At 41.7% G+C, this 16,199-nt stretch overlaps 1 long non-coding RNA gene across 1 annotated transcript; it reads right to left on the bottom strand.

Annotated features, from left to right (window-relative positions):
* Positions 1–308: 308 nt before the first annotated feature.
* LOC141086045 (uncharacterized) lies at positions 309–4,097 on the bottom strand. Its single transcript, XR_012231482.1, has 3 exons — positions 3,994–4,097; positions 802–983; positions 309–662 (listed from the first exon to the last, which is right to left on the bottom strand). It is a non-coding gene; the product is annotated as an uncharacterized lncRNA (long non-coding RNA).
* Between the last annotated feature and the right edge of the window lie 12,102 nt (positions 4,098–16,199).

Below are 16,199 nucleotides of genomic sequence, written 5' to 3'. Positions count from 1 at the left end.
TCACATTGTAGAAGGATCAACTTTATTCTCATTTGCACAAGGAAGGACAAGAAGCAATGGGATGAAACTGAATGGGAGGAGACACAGATTAGATATTAGAAAAAACTTTTTGACAGTTAGAGTGATCAATGAGTGGAACAAGCTGCCACGAGAAGTGGTGAGTTCTCCTTCAATGGAAGTCTTCAAACAGAGGCTGGACAGACATCTGACTGGGATGATTTAGCGAATCCTGCTTTGAGCAGGGGGTTGGACCAGATGGCCCAGGAGGTCCCTTCCAACTCTACGATTCTATGATTCTATGATCAACCGGCCAAATCACAATATTACCTCCTTTATCAGCCTCTCTGATCACTAGCTCCTTATTCCTACCAAGTGCCTTAATGGCAATCCTTTCAGAGTTTGTTACATTACTAAAAGCACTGGGTTTGCTATCTAGGGTCTGTAAATCTCTACATACCGCATCAAAGAAGATTTGGACCACCGGAAATAAGGAAAACTTAGGAGTTGCTTGAGAAGGTAAACGTCCAGTAAAATGTGTTCTCGTGGAGGGGTTCGCATTCTCCTCCAGGAGTGAGAGAAGGTCTCTAAATATTTGTCTGTCCTCAATAGGCATAGTATCGACAATGGAAGGTTGATGATACATAAGTTTAAACGTTAATTGTCTGCAAAATAAATAAAGATCTTTAACAAAAATAAATTTGTCAAGAGTATTTGTAGGACAAAACGATAAGCCACGCTGCAAAATAGACACTTCAGTAGGCGATAATTCATAAGTGGACAGATTGATAATGGAAAGCTTACCCCCTTCATTCCGGGAGCAGTCCAACGAACCAAATTGAGAATCAGTAGGGTAAATCAATATCTGCGGTTCTGTCTCGTGTTTCTCCGTTGTCTGGGGGACCACTGACGAAACCTCCTGGCTCTCCTTAGGGGCTCTTGTACCACGTCTACCCCTCCTGCAGCGCCTTCTGGGTCGCTTTGATCTGACGATATAAAATTGCTGGATTGCGATTCATTGGCTGACAGGTTATCTTTGTTCGTATTCATATCTGATACAAGACGTCTTGTATTGCCCCTATGCACCCATCTGTATGCTTTTCCATTTGTAAAGTCCATCTGATCGCGTTTGAACTTACGCTTTTTGCCCCCAATAATGTCCTTTTCATAGTGATCAATGGTATTTTTGAGGCGACTTAAAAAAGGTTCAACCAGGGTTTTAGTATCAAACGTATATAATTTAGTTTCACAAGTTTTGATTTTATCCTTAGTTTCCACTAACAAAGTACGATCATGCTCAATCAGAAGATTCATAATTAAGGTTGAACACTTAAAAAGACCATCCTCCCAAGTCTTTTGGAAGGAGCAGTCTACTTCCCAGGCCGGGAAAATCTGAACCCTGAGTCCCCTCGGGATAAGACCAAAACGTTTATACTCCTCAAGACTTTTAATGTTCCACCATGTTTTGGTAAGAATTTTGTGTAGATTAATAAGTTCTCTAGAAATACTATCAAAATCTGTGTGTGAACCAACACCAACTGAAGCAGACTGAGCCACTGTAAAGTCCTCAAAAATACCATGTGCCTGACTAGTCCAGGCGGCCTCTCTCGCTGCCAGGTCCATAATATGACCTAAATATAATAGACGTGTGCCAACACTCCTGAAAAAGAATAGTGGCAAAAAACCACCAACAAAACCAAGTACAGTCATATGTAAAAGTTTGGGCACCCCTATTAATGTTAACCTTTTTTCTTTATAACAATTTTGGTTTTTGCAACAGGTATTTCAGTTTCATATATCTAATAACTGATGGACTCAGTTATATTTCTGGATTCAAATGAGGTTTATTGTACTAACAGAAAATGTGCAATCTGCATTTAAACAAAATTTGACCGGTGCAAAAGTATGGGCACCCTTATCATTTTCTTGATTTGAACACTCCTAACTACTTTTTACTGACTTCCTGAAGAACTAAATTGGTTTTGTAACCTCATTGAGCTTTGAACTTCATAGCCAGGTGTATCAAATCATGAGAAAAGGTTTTTAAAGTGGCCACTTGCAAGTAGTTCTCCTATTTGATTCTCCTATGAAGAGTGGCATCATGGGCTCCTCAAAACAACTCCCAAATGATCTGAAAACAAAGATTATTCAACATAGCTTTTCAGGGGAAGGATACAAAAAGTTGTCTCAGAGATTTAACCTGTCAGTTTCCACTGTGAGGAACATAGTAAGGAAATGGAAGAACACAGGTACAGTTCTTTTTAAGCCCAGAAGTGGCAGGCCAAGAAAAATATCAGAAAGGCAGAGAAGAAGAATGGTGAGAACAGTCAAGGACAATCCACAGACCACCTCCAAAGACCTGCAGCATCATCTTGCTGCAGATGGTGTCACTGTGCATCGGTCAACAATACAGCGCATGCATAACGCTTTTTTGTATGACCAAACAACTCAATCTTTGTTTCATCAGTCCACAGGACCTTCTTCCAAAATGTAACTGGCTTGTCCCAATGTGCTTTTGCAGACCTCAGGCGACTCTGTTTGTGGCGTGCTTGCAGAAACGGCTTCTTTCGCATCACTCTCCCATACAACTTCTCCTTGTGCAAAGTGCGCTGTATTGTTGACCGATGCACAGTGACACCATCTGCAGCAAGATGATGCTGCAGGTCTTTGGAGGTGGTCTGTGGATTGTCCTTGACTGTTCTCACCATTCTTCTTCTCTGCCTTTCTGATATTTTTCTTGGCCTGCCACTTCTGGGCTTAACAAGAACTGTACCTGTGTTCTTCCATTTCCTTACTATGTTCCTCACAGTGGAAACTGACAGGTTAAATCTCTGAGACAACTTTTTGTATCCTTCCCCTGAAAAGCTATGTTGAATAATCTTTGTTTTCAGATCATTTGAGAGTTGTTTTGAGGAGCCCATGATGCCACTCTTCATAGGAGAATCAAACAGGAGAACTACTTGCAAGTGGCCACTTTAAAAACCTTTTCTCATGATTTGATACACCTGACTATGAAGTTCAAAGCTCAATGAGGTTACAAAACCAATTTAGTGCTTCAGGAAGTCAGTAAAAAGTAGTTAGGAGTGTTCAAGTAAAGAAAATGATAAGGGTGCCCATACTTTTGCACCGGTCAAATTTTGTTTAAATGCAGATTGCACATTTTCTGTTAGTACAATAAACCTCATTTGGCTCCAGAAATATAACTGAGTCCATCAGTTATTAGATATATGAAACTGAAATAGCTGTTGCAAAAACCAAAATTGTTATAAAGAAAAAAGGTTAACAATAATAGGGGTGCCCAAACTTTTACATATGACTGTATATATGTAAAAACTCAGGAGGGCACTACTGAATAAGATATGCGGATCAACCAGCAGTCAGTATAAACACAAACTGAGAAAATGGAGGAAAAGCTACTGACCAAAATGCAGGGATCACTGCAAAATTACAAATTTTATTGGTAACAAAAAGACAACATCCATATAAAAACATTTAAAAAGTCATACAATTACATGAAACTATCACAAAGGCTTATAATAAAGCCCAAAGAGCTCCCTCCAGTAAGTGGACATACATAAAAAAGGCTCTAGAATATATCACATACAATAGCATGCCTGCAATGAAGAAATGTTCAGAGATGTAATACTAAACATAATGATCCATTGAATAATCCATCCAAATAGACTATGGTACAATAATGAATGCAAGTAATAACAAATGTAAGCAACTGAGCCATGAGAATAAACACCATAGGGTACTAAGCATAGATGAAAAGTATAGCAATCATGGTGTAGCCAAGAGGCTAAAATGACCAAGATTAAATCCTGCCTGCATAATCCCTATATAATGCCACTTACAAAGGGGGAGCTTGTGGAGTGCCCTACGCGTGTCGCATGCCAAAAGGTGGCTTCATCAGGGGCTAGAGAGTCAGTTTGTTACACTTGTTTAAATATGCTAAACAATCAGTACATATGTGCGGCAGCTGCAGCGACGTACCCAATTAGCTGCAATGGAGGCCTGGATACACATGCACACCAGAGGAAAGAGAATAATCCATGACTCACAGGTTATTTCCGGGTTTGGAGCAGTGTGACGAAACACTACACACTGCAGGTGCAGACAGGAATGACTCATCACATAATACATAGTGAATTCCAGGTTTGGAGCAGTGTGAACGTCACACCGCCCACTGCACCAATGCAAGCAAAGTAACGGAATACAAAAAGGTTGTGTGACATAATGAATGCCAAATGCGCAAGTGCGGTAGGTGCAAGATAAGATAAGCGCGATTCCACTGTGTGCCAAGTCATTTAGCATATAAGCGGGCATACCTAAACATATAAGTGAGTAAAGTACATCAAAGGGAAACATATGCTATAATAAATCCCCATATGTAGGCGCCGTGGCGCTGATTATCACAGTCTCAACAAATGAAAATTTCACAAAGTGTAAAAATGAGCACAAATAATACAGACTATGCACCCATAGCCAAGTAAAGATATACAATGCTCCCAGCATTTTTTGTCTGCGCAGGCTTGATTTTTCTGGCCTGTTTCAATACTATCTTATTCAATCAGTGGATTTAAAATGGTATATTGTTTGTTCCCTTTGTGTTTGCAACACTAAATTTGACCTAATTCCGTTACCAGTATTATACTGTGTTTAGTTGGTGCGTTTAGCATAGTGCGATCTGACATTGCATATAGACATATACTCTGTAAGGGCTGCGTGTCCGCGGGCTGGGAGCATCATATATCTTTACTTGGCTATGGGTGCATAGTCTGTATTAGTTGCGCTCATTTTTACACTTTGTGAAATTTCCATTTGTTGAGACTGTGATAATCAGTGCCACGGCGCCTACATATGGGGATTTATTATAGCATATGTTTCCCTTTGATGTACTTTACTCACTTATATGTTTAGGTATGCCCGCTTATATGCTAAATGACATGGCACACAGTGGAATCGCGCTTATCTTATCTTGCACCTACCGCGCTTGCGCATTTGGCATTCATTACGTCACACAACCTTTTTGTATTCCGTTACTTTGTTTGCACCGGCGCAGTGGGCGGTGTGACGTTCACACTGCTCTAAACTTATATTATGTGATGAGTCATTCCTGTCTGTACCTGCGCAGTGTGTAGTGTTTCGTCACACTGCTCCAAACCCGGAAATAACCTGTGAGTCATGGATTATTCTCTTTCCTCTGGTGTGCATGTGTATCCAGGCCTCCATTGCAGCTAATTGGGTACGTCGCTGCAGCTGCCGCACATATGTACTGATTGTTTAGCATATTTAAACAAGTGTAACAAACTGACTCTCTAGCCCCTGATGAAGCCACCTTTTGGCGTGCGACACGCGTAGGGCACTCCACAAGCTCCCCCTTTGTAAGTGGCATTATATAGGGATTATGCAGGCAGGATTTAATCTTGGTCATTTTAGCCTCTTGGCTACACCATGATTGCTATACTTTTCATCTATGCTTAGTACCCTATGGTGTTTATTCTCATGGCTCAGTTGCTTACATTTGTTATTACTTGCATTCATTATTGTACCATAGTCTATTTGGATGGATTATTCAATGGATCATTATGTTTAGTATTACATCTCTGAACATTTCTTCATTGCAGGCATGCTATTGTATGTGATATATTCTAGAGCCTTTTTTATGTATGTCCACTTACTGGAGGGAGCTCTTTGGGCTTTATTATAAGTCTTTGTGATAGTTTCATGTCATTGTATGACTTTTTAAATGTTTTTATATGGATGTTGTCTTTTTGTTACCAATAAAATTTGTAATTTTGCAGTGATCCCTGCATTTTGGTCAGTAGCTTTTCCTCCATTTTCTCATACAGAACATAGGCATGCTATGGAGTAGTCAGGAAAGCTAGCTGTCAGCCGAATCATTTTTTCGACCGACAGCTAACGATTATGTATAGGAATCCTGTGACATTACATGACTGTATAATGGACGAGCCGATCTGCCTTTATATGATTGAGGATATGACCCACATGCTGCCAGCATTGTTAATCTGGTGACACTATACAGACTGGCATTTCTCATTCTTAACACTCCGATGTATATATAATATTTTGTAAGCAGGTATGCAACAAATAATCTAGAATCCATTGAAGCAAATATTTTATATCTCTACATTAAACATAATAACAAGCCCAAGCTGTGTTCACAGAACAAACTCTTACCGCCATTCCTTTAAGGTGTCAACGCTGCTGACAAACAGTCATGAAAAAGCTTGCCATAGCTTGTAATATTCCAATAGTGATTTCTAATAGATTAGTTTACAATAGTTATTTCCCAAATTGTATTCCTGTTGTTGTGTCCAATATTCATCTAGCATAAATTTACCTGGCGTAATAACATATTAGCCAGAGAAGAAAGGCGCATATTGGTGACTGCAAATGTACAAAACAAGTAAGAATGTCTTCATTTTCTAGCAGAATAAGAAGTGGATGCCTCAGGGTTCCCAGGCTTCCTGCGGCTCAGCAGCCACAGCCAAAGGCTTTGCCTGAAGTTATCACTTTGGCTTCTGCTGAGTCTACGATGTCTATGTTGCTGATGGATTTACCAACTATAGCTCAGATGACTTTGACTTGTTAAATCTCCTAAGACAATCAAAGAGTAGATCGGCACGTGCTCCAGGTGAAGGCCGTCAGATCATTCATGTACACTGCTGGCTTCTTTTTATATGAGGATAGAGAACCCTCAGTAAGGTGAAGCATATTAATGCTTTCTAAATTACCATAGTATATGGCGTTATTGTGATGTTGTTCACATATATCCTGCCCATAACAGAAAAGCAAGAATCTACTTACAATAACTGCCTTTCACAAACTGTTGACACATTGGTATTTACTATTGGTTTTGGTTATGCTTTTTCATTTTGTTGGAAATCATAATATCCTTATCATTTTAGCCACTAAGTTTAGACAATTGAATTTCAGCCTGTTAAGATTCCTAATTAAAGTTACACGACTTCAGTACAAGACGACCGTCTGATGTGAATGGAGGACCTCACGACTCGCCCGATGATTCATCAGTTGGAATTCAATGGACAATTCTTTTGTTTTCAGGGAAGATGAGCTACTAACAGACAGATGTCTGGAAGGGGCAGAGCAGTCAGTAGCGGCCTTCTTCTCTCTACCCATTGGAAACTCATGAGTGCTGTGCTAAGCCAAACTTTCATGTGTACGGCGGGTCAGGAGAGATCGTGTTGATCAAGCAAGCATTCAACCACCTTGTGTATTGGCACCATTAGCATTTCATAGCGTTTTAACTGATTTTACTGTATCTCAAAGCACATCCAGAAATCGCAGGGAAATTCACACCCAGTTGTGTGGAAATTGTTGTGGATTTGCCTCTGCTAATTAAAACATTTGAACATCTCAAATTTAAGTAGTTGTATGCTCAACTTACCAATTCTTGACACTCCTGTGCTCTAAATACTCAGTATCCTGGCAGACGTGACTGCTGTGGCCTATGATTAGCTTCAGCAGTCGGTTGTCGACACCTTTTGAAGGCCATTCAGCAGAGACCTGCAGTAGACCAGGGAACATTAGTCAGAGAACTGGTAAGGTAAGTATACTGTTTTCATTGCTTTGGACCATTATATGCACTTGCATCTTAACGACCGCCGATACTCCTTTTAACGGCGGCAGTTAAGGGTACTTATTCCTCAGCACCGCTTTTTAACAGCGCTGAGAAATAAGTGCACAGCGCCCCCCTGCTTTGGAAAATCTCCAGGGTCTCAGCTACCCCCGGTACATGAATCAAGTCAGTTGTTACCTTCCCCTGTCACGTGATCGTTGTTATTCAGTGAATAACGGCGATCACAAAAAAATAGTCTGGTTTTCCATTAATTTCTTTTTCCTCTGATATGATCTAGCATACAAGAGGAGAGAGAAAAGGGGTCCCCCGAGCCCCTCTGGTACCTTCGCCATCCCCAGATTCTCCTGCTCCGTCCCCCCAGCCCTCCACGTTATCCTCCTGGAAGAAAATGTCGGGCGCATGCGCCGAGATCTTCCGGCCGGCAACAATAGATTTTTCCTGTTGGTTCATTGTGATAGACCCTATCACAATAGTCAAAATAAAAAAAAAATAGTAAATCAAACCCCCCATTGCCACCCCCTTAGTTAGATAAAAATAATAAAATACATTTATTTTTATTTTTTTCCATTCTTTGCAGTTAGGGTTGGGGTTTACGCTGGGATTAGGATTGTGTTAGGGTTGTGGTTGTGTTAGGGTAAAGGTTGGGATTGTTAGGGTTGTGTTGGGGCTAGGGTTATGTTAGGGTTGTGGTTAGGGTTGAGGTTAGGCCTAATTAGGGGTGTGTCGGGGTTAGGGTTGGATTTGGAGCTGTGTTAGGGTTGGATTTAGAATTGCATGGTTTCCACTGTTTAGGTACATCACAGGGTCTCCAAACGCGACATGGTGCCCGCCATCGATTCCAGACAATTTTAGCGTTCAAAAAGTCAAATGGTGCTCCCTCCCTTCTGAGCCCTATCATGCACCCAAACAGTGGATTTCCACCACATATGGGGTATTGGTGTACTCAGGAGAAATTGCACAACAAATTTGGGGTCCATTTTCTCCTGTTACCCTTGTGAAAAAAGTTAATTGTTAGTATTTTCCTTCCACATTGCTTTAGTTCTCATGAAGCACCTGAAGGGTTAATAAACTTCTTGAATGTGTTTTTTAAACAACTTTAGGGGTGCAGTTTTTAAGATGGTGTCGCTTTTGGGTATTTTCTGTCATATTGACCCCTCAAAGTCACTTCAAATGTCATGTGGTTCCTAAAAAAAATAGTTTTGTGAATTTTGTTGGTAAAATGAGAAATGGCTGGTCAACTTTTATCCCTTACAACTTCCTAACAAAAAATATGTCTCCAAAATTATGCTGATGTAAAGTAAACATGGGGGAAATGTTATTTATCAATTATTTTGTGTGACACGACCCCCTGATTTAAGGGCACAAAAATTAAAAGTTTGAAAATTGCCAAATTTCCATTTGTTTCTTAAATAGTCTTATCGAAGAAATTTTATCACTAACATGAAGTACAATATGTCATGATAAAAGAGTTTCAGAATCAGTGGGATCTGTTGGAGCGTTCCAGTTATTACCACATAAATAGACAGTAGTCAGAATTATATAAATTGGCCTGGTCATTAAGGTCAAAATTGGCTCGGTCACTAAGGGGTTAAACTGCAGCAAAAGCCAAATAAAAACATTTTATTTCAGAGTTATTGTAGATTTATTATTGCTAATTGAAGAATCTGCACTGCTCATCAAATTTTAGCAAAACAAATTTTTTCTATAGTATGTCGATTTTCTAGAATCTCATCCACTAGCCTGTTTCTATATTCCAGCGTGTGGAAATCAGCAGGTAAACTCCACAGCAAGTCCAGTATATGTGGACCCTCCATAAGTAAAAATAGGTTCTAGGGTCAGGACAGTAAGGGTCAGGACAGTAAGGGTATGTTCCCACAGCCAGTAAACACAGGTTTGACACTGCGTACATCCGCAGCGTCAAACCCACTGCGGCCAGATGTTACAGCATAGTGGATGGGATTTAAAAAAATCCCATCTCCACTATGCATTCCGAGACTCCTGCAGCATCCCACCGTAAATGGACATGCGGCGCGTCTTTCCAGACCGCCGCATGTCTTTATGTTGCGGAGACTCTCTGTCTCCACAGCATAAATTACTCATAGACTATCATTAGATGAGGTAAAACCGCATTATCTTTATAGTCACATGTATTAAGTGTGGGAGCGCAGTTTACTACGCATGTGAACTAATTTAAATAATGTCTTACCTTGTGCTACAGCCAGAAGTTCACGTCCACTTCAGTTCTCGCAATGAGCTCAGCTGACCGCGAAAACTGCCGTGCACGTGACCGCCGGAGACGGGGTTATGTCCGGTCACTTTGCAAAGTTCTCACGGTCAGCTGATCGTGAGAACTGCAGTGCAGGTGACTGCCGGGGACCGAGTTGTCTCCGGTGATCAGCTGCAAGCTCTACTGTGTCTGGATAGTGGCATAATGCCACTGTTCAGCCAAAGGCATCCAGATGTAGCAGAACTGAACTTGCCATGAGACAGTATGTATATTTTCTCGGCGGATAGGTATGGTATACTGTTGCTTTTTTTATTTTATTTCTGTTACAGGAGATCGAAGGCTTCGGTGGAATAGGCGATGCCGTAAGTATGGTTTAATTAAGATTATTAAAGGAGTCTGTGTCATTATTTCAAATAAAGTACTTTATTCTGGCTGTGTTTATTTGCCATATAACTATAGGATTAGTAAGGGATAGGTGTCTCATACACGCTTCCCCATTACTAATCCGTGGGCTTGATGTCACCGGACAATACAAAGGTGACATCAACCCCAAAATATTACCCCACTTGCCACCGCTACCGCTACAGGGCAAGTAGGAAGAGCCGGGTAAAGTGCCATAATTGGCGCATCTTTGGATGAAATACCAGTCCCAGTAGTCTGCTTTACTCTGGCTGGTTAACAAATATAGGGGGACCCCACGCCATTTTTTTTTTTGAGGGGATCCCACTATTTTTTCTAACCATCCAAGGTAAGCAGAATTCTGTAGATAAGCCCCCGATCTTACCTGAAAGAAAAGAAAAACAAGTTATATTATAGTCACCCTTGGGCGGTCCGGTCTGATGGGTGTCGCAGGTCCGGGTTGTCTTGTCGTGGCTCATGCGCAGGCATACTGATCTGCCCTACTGAGGGCAGAGCCAGGTAATGCAGTGCGCAGGCGCCGGGAAAGGTCAGAGAGGCCCAGCGCCTGCGCACTGCAGTACTTGGCTCTGCCCTCAACAGGGCAAATCAGTACACCTGCGGAGGAGCCACGACAAGAAGCAAGGAAGATGACACCATCACATGAAGTTGGGAGGCGCCGGACCTGCGACACCCAGCGGATCGGACCACTCCAGGGTGAGTGTAATATGTCTTGTTTTTCTTCTCTTTCAGGTTAGATCGGGGGCTTATCTACAGCATTATAGAATGCTGTAGATAAGCCCCGAAAGGCAGTGGTCGCAGCTTATTGCGGAAAAACGAGGTGACAGGTTAACTTTAAGCAAGAGGAACATCAAACAACACCAAGGAGATCTCCAAACAAGTCAGGAACAAAGTTGTTGTTCAAGTCAGGCTTGGGTAATAAAAATGTATCCCAATCTCTGATGATCCCCGGAGCCCCATCAACTGCGTTATCATCAAATGAAAAGAAAATAGTACCACAACAAATCTGCCGAGAGAGGGACGACCATCATAACTCTCAGCCTGGACAAGGAGAGCATTAATCAGATAGGCAGCACAGAGGACAAAGGTAACCCTGAAGGAGCTGCAGAGTTCCCAAGCAGAGACTGTACATATGACCACTCTAAGTCGTACACTCCATAGAGGTGGCCTTTATGGATGAGTGGGCATGTGGCTATGTGGTTTCATGTGCGGATGGTACCCAGGTTCTGGAGGAGAGGAGACTCTCCTCCATGCCCTGGGTACCATATTCCTGTAAAAAATAGAATTAAAATAAAAAAGTAGGGATATACTTACCCTCTGTTGGCCCCTGGATTCCTCCCAGCCCTCATCGGCGCTGCCAGCAACTTCCGTTCCCAGGGATGCATTATGCGAATGACCTCTGATGACGCAGTGGTCTCGCATGACCAATACATCAGAGGTCATTCGCGCAATGCATCCCTGGGAACGGAAGTTGCTGACAGCCCCGATGAGGGCCTGGAGGACTCTGGGGGCCGACAGAGGATAAGTATATCTCTATTTTTTTATTATTTTTAACTTTCTATCTTTTACTATTACTTCAAATTGCTTGGAAACGCGCTAGCATTCTGCAAGCTAAAAACACTTGTATTTTGCGGGAAAACGGATGCGAATTCCACATGCGTTTTACCCACGGCAGGGAGTTGCGGAATTGCTGTGGACAATTCCGCAGCATTTCTGCAACGTGGGCACATAGCCTAAAGGCCCCTTTACATTTAGCGATGCACCAGCGATCCTGACCACGATATGACCCGGTTAGGATCGCTGGTGCATCGCTAAATGGTCGCTAATGAGCTGCCTAACAGGCAGATCTCATTAGCAATGCTGCAACATCGGTCTGCGGTTGCACTTACCTTTCAGACGCGGAGAGGGTGTCCGTCTTCCGCCTGCATCCATGGCTCGCTCGTCGGCGCCAGCAGGAAGCCGCCGACAAGAAATGGACCAGACCAATCTCACGCGATCAGCGATAGCCAACGGGGGAGCCGGTCGGAAGTAAGTATCACATGTAGCTGCTGCGTCACAAAATCAGTGACGCTTTAGCGATATTGCTAGCGATATCGCTATGTGTAAAGCCCCCTTTTGAGTGATCAATGAGTGGAACAGGCTGCCACGAGAGGTGGCGAGTTCTCCTTCCATGGAAATCTTCAGAGGCTGGACAGACATCTGTCTGGGATGATTTAGTGAATCCTGCATTGAGCAGGGGATGGACCAGATGCCCCAGAAGGATCCTTCCAACTCTACCATTCTATGATTCTAAATCCTCAAAAAAAAAAATTAAATTCCAGGTTGTGAGGTAGCAAAACACAAAAAAAGCCAAGGGGATAGGAGGGAGAGTGAATACTTTTGCAAGCCACTGTAATAAATTACAAAAAGAAAAGAGAGATTTAGCCAGATTTCACAAATTTGAGTTATCAGTACTGGTATTAGGGTCACTAATGTTTTCATGTCTTTCCATAAGATAAGCTATTTGAATTATTCATGTGAATGTGAGTAATAGAAATATGGTGGGGACTAGGTCATGAATCTACTTGTATCACATGCCAATTTGATTGCCTGTCCCAAAACCTAATGGAAGGGTCATAGACAAGTCATATACATAACACAGTATGAGGCTTTCCATTTACGGCCCATCTAATGTCAAATAAAAAACCTTATTGAACCACTCTAGATTGTCCTATACATCAACCCTGTGGTTTTATGGCCTAAAAAGATAACATTGCCATCATTACAAGTCAGAAGCTTAGAATACATGCTATTCTGCATGATTAATAGTGTGTGACATACATTTAAAGGGCATATATTGTAATATAGGTTAATTCAATTAATGGATTGACTGGAATGTCAAAACATCTAGGGCGGGCCAAACAGCTAATTGATCATTTTAAGATGAAATTCTAGGCAAAACCTTTTATTATTGTTCAATGAAAAGCCATATAAAAAAAGCTATATAAATCAAGGTGATTTTTGTTTTTAGATACATTGACGCTTTATATGTCTTTGCATTCCATGCTGCTGTGTCCTAACAACCAGGCTTAACAGATTTAGCATCCTTTACAGGAGCTAAGTGAATTATGGGTGAGTTTATCAAGCAACATTCAAAGCCTTATGATATTTTAGCATAATATATCCACATTATTTCACAGGCATGTATACTAGTGTCGGCTCTATATAAATAAGATTATTATTCAAGCAGTCCACTAGTTGAATAAAGCAGGCTTTTGCTGCAAATGCCTCACTACTAGTACATCCCTCCTAGTATATTTTTGTATATACTAATGGCAGACTTTCTTTAATTTAATTATTAACCCCTTCACCCCAAAGGGTGGTTTGCACGTTCATGACCGGGCCAATTTTTACAATTCTGACCACTGTACCTTTATGAGGTCATAACTCTGGAACTCTTCCATGGATCCCGGTGATTCTGACACTGTTTTCTCGTGACATATTGTACTTCATGTTAGTGGTAAAATTTCATGCAAATAACTTGCGTTTATTTGTGAGAAAAATGGAAATTTGGCGAAAATTTTGAAAATTTCGCAATTTTCCAACTTTGAATTTTTATGCCCTTAAATCACAGAGATACAGCACACAAAAAACTTGATAACTAACATTTCCCACATGTTTACTTTACATCAGTACAATTTTGGAACCAAAATTTTTTTTTGTTAGTAAGTTATAAGGGTTAAAAGTTGACCAGCGTTTTCTCATTTTTACAACACCATTTTATTTTTAGGACCACATCACATTTGAGGTCACTTTGAGGGGTCTATATGATCGGACATCATGTCGCGATTGGAAAACCCCTGATGTACCAAAACAGTGTAAACCCCCCACAAATGACACCATTTTGGAACCTAGACCCCCTAAGGAACTTATCTAGATGTGGGGTGAGAACTTTGAACCCCCAAGGGCTTCACAGAAGTTTATAACATACAGCCGTACAATTAAAAAATCAAATTTTTTCCACAAAAATGATCTTTTCACCCTCAATTCTTATTTTTCCAAGGGTAACAGGACCCTAAAAGTTATTGTGCAATTTGTCCTGAGTACGCTGATACCCCACATGTGGGGGTAAACCACTATTTGGGCGCATGGCAGAGCTCGGAAGGGAAGCAGCGCCATTTGACGTTTTTGGCTGGAATTGAGATCGGACACCATGTCGCGATTGGAAAACCCCTGATGTACCAAAACAGTGGAAACCCCCCACAAATGACACCATTTTGGAAACTAGACCCCCTAAGGAACTTATCTAGATGTGTGGTGAGAACTTTGAACCCCCAAGGGCTTCACAGAAGTTTATAATATAAAGCCGTACAATTAAATCATATTTTTTCCACGAAAATGATCTTTTCACCCTTAATTCTTACTTTTGCAAGGGTAACAGGACCCTAAAAGTTATTGTGCAATTTGTCCTGAGTACGCTGATACCCCACATGTGGGGGTAAACCACTATTTGGGCGCATGGCAGAGCTCGGAAGGGAAGCAGCGCCATTTGACGTTTTTGGCTGGAATTGAGATCGGACACCATGTCGCGATTGGAAATCCCCTGATGTACCTAAACAGTGGAAACCCCCCACAAATGACACCATTTTGTAAAATAGACCCCCCAAGGAACTTATCTAGATGTGTGGTGAGCACTTTGAACCCCCTAGTGCTTCACAGAAGTTTATAACGCCCGGGCGTGAAAATAAAAAATTCGTATTTTTTCCCCAAACATGATCTTTTAGTCACCATTTTTTTATTTTCCCAAGGGTACCAGGAGAAATTGGACCCCAAAAGTTGTTGTCCAATTTGTCCTGAGTATGCTGATACCCCATATGTGGGAGAAAACTACTGTATGGGCACACGTCGGGGCTCGGAAGGGAAGTAGTGACGTTTTGGAATGCAGACTTTGATGGAATGGTCTGCGGGTGTCATGTTGCCTTTGGAGAGCCCCTAATGTACCTAAACAGTGGAAACCCCCACAAATGACCCCATTTTGGAAACGAGAACCCCTAGGGAACTTATCTAGATGTGTGGTGAGCACTTTGAACCCCCAAGGGCTTCACAGAAGTTTATAATGCCCGGGCATGAAATTAAAAAAAATCGTATTTTTTCCACAAACCTGATCAATTAGTCCCCAATTTTTTCATTTTCCCAAGGGTAACAGGAGAAATTGGACCCCAAAAGGTGTTGTCCAATTTGTCATGAGTACGCTGACACCCCATATGTGGGAGAAAACTACTGTATGGACACACGTCGGGGCTCGGAAGGGAAGCAGTGACATTTTGGAATGCAGACTTTGATGGAATGGTCTGCGGGTGTCATGTGCGTTTGGAGAGCCCCTGATGTACCTAAACTATTGAAACTCCCCACAAGTGACCCCATTTTCGACACTAGGCCCCCCACGGAACTTATCTAGATGTGTAGTGAGCACTTTGAACCCCCAAGTGCTTCACAGAAGTTTATAACACTCGGGCGTGAAAATAAAAAAATAATTTTTTTCCACAAAAATGATATTTTTGCCTCCAATTTTTTATTTTCCTAAGGGTAACAGGAGAAATTGGACCCCAAAAATTGGTTTGCAATTTGACCTGAGTAGGCTGATACCCTACATGTGGGGGTAAAACACTGTTTGGGTGCATGGCAGAGCTTGGAAGGGAAGGAGCACCATTTGACTTTTTCAACTCAGAATTGGCTGGAATTGAGATCAGACGCCATGTTGCATTTGGAGAGCCCCTGATGTGCCCAAACAGTGGAAACCCCCAATTCTAACTCCAACCCGAACCCCAACACACCCCTAACCCTAATCTCAGCCCTAACCCTAGCCCTAACCCTAAACCTAGCCCTAACCCTAGCCCTAACCCTACCCTAACCCTAACCCTAGCCCTAACCCTAATGGAAAAATGGAAATAA

Source organism: Dendrobates tinctorius, unplaced genomic scaffold (genome assembly GCF_039654945.1).
Source record: "Dendrobates tinctorius isolate UK_male_01 unplaced genomic scaffold, ASM3965494v1 ptg000030l, whole genome shotgun sequence".
Classification (NCBI taxonomy): domain Eukaryota; kingdom Metazoa; phylum Chordata; class Amphibia; order Anura; family Dendrobatidae; genus Dendrobates; species Dendrobates tinctorius.
This window is presented reverse-complemented; position numbering and strand designations above follow the sequence as displayed.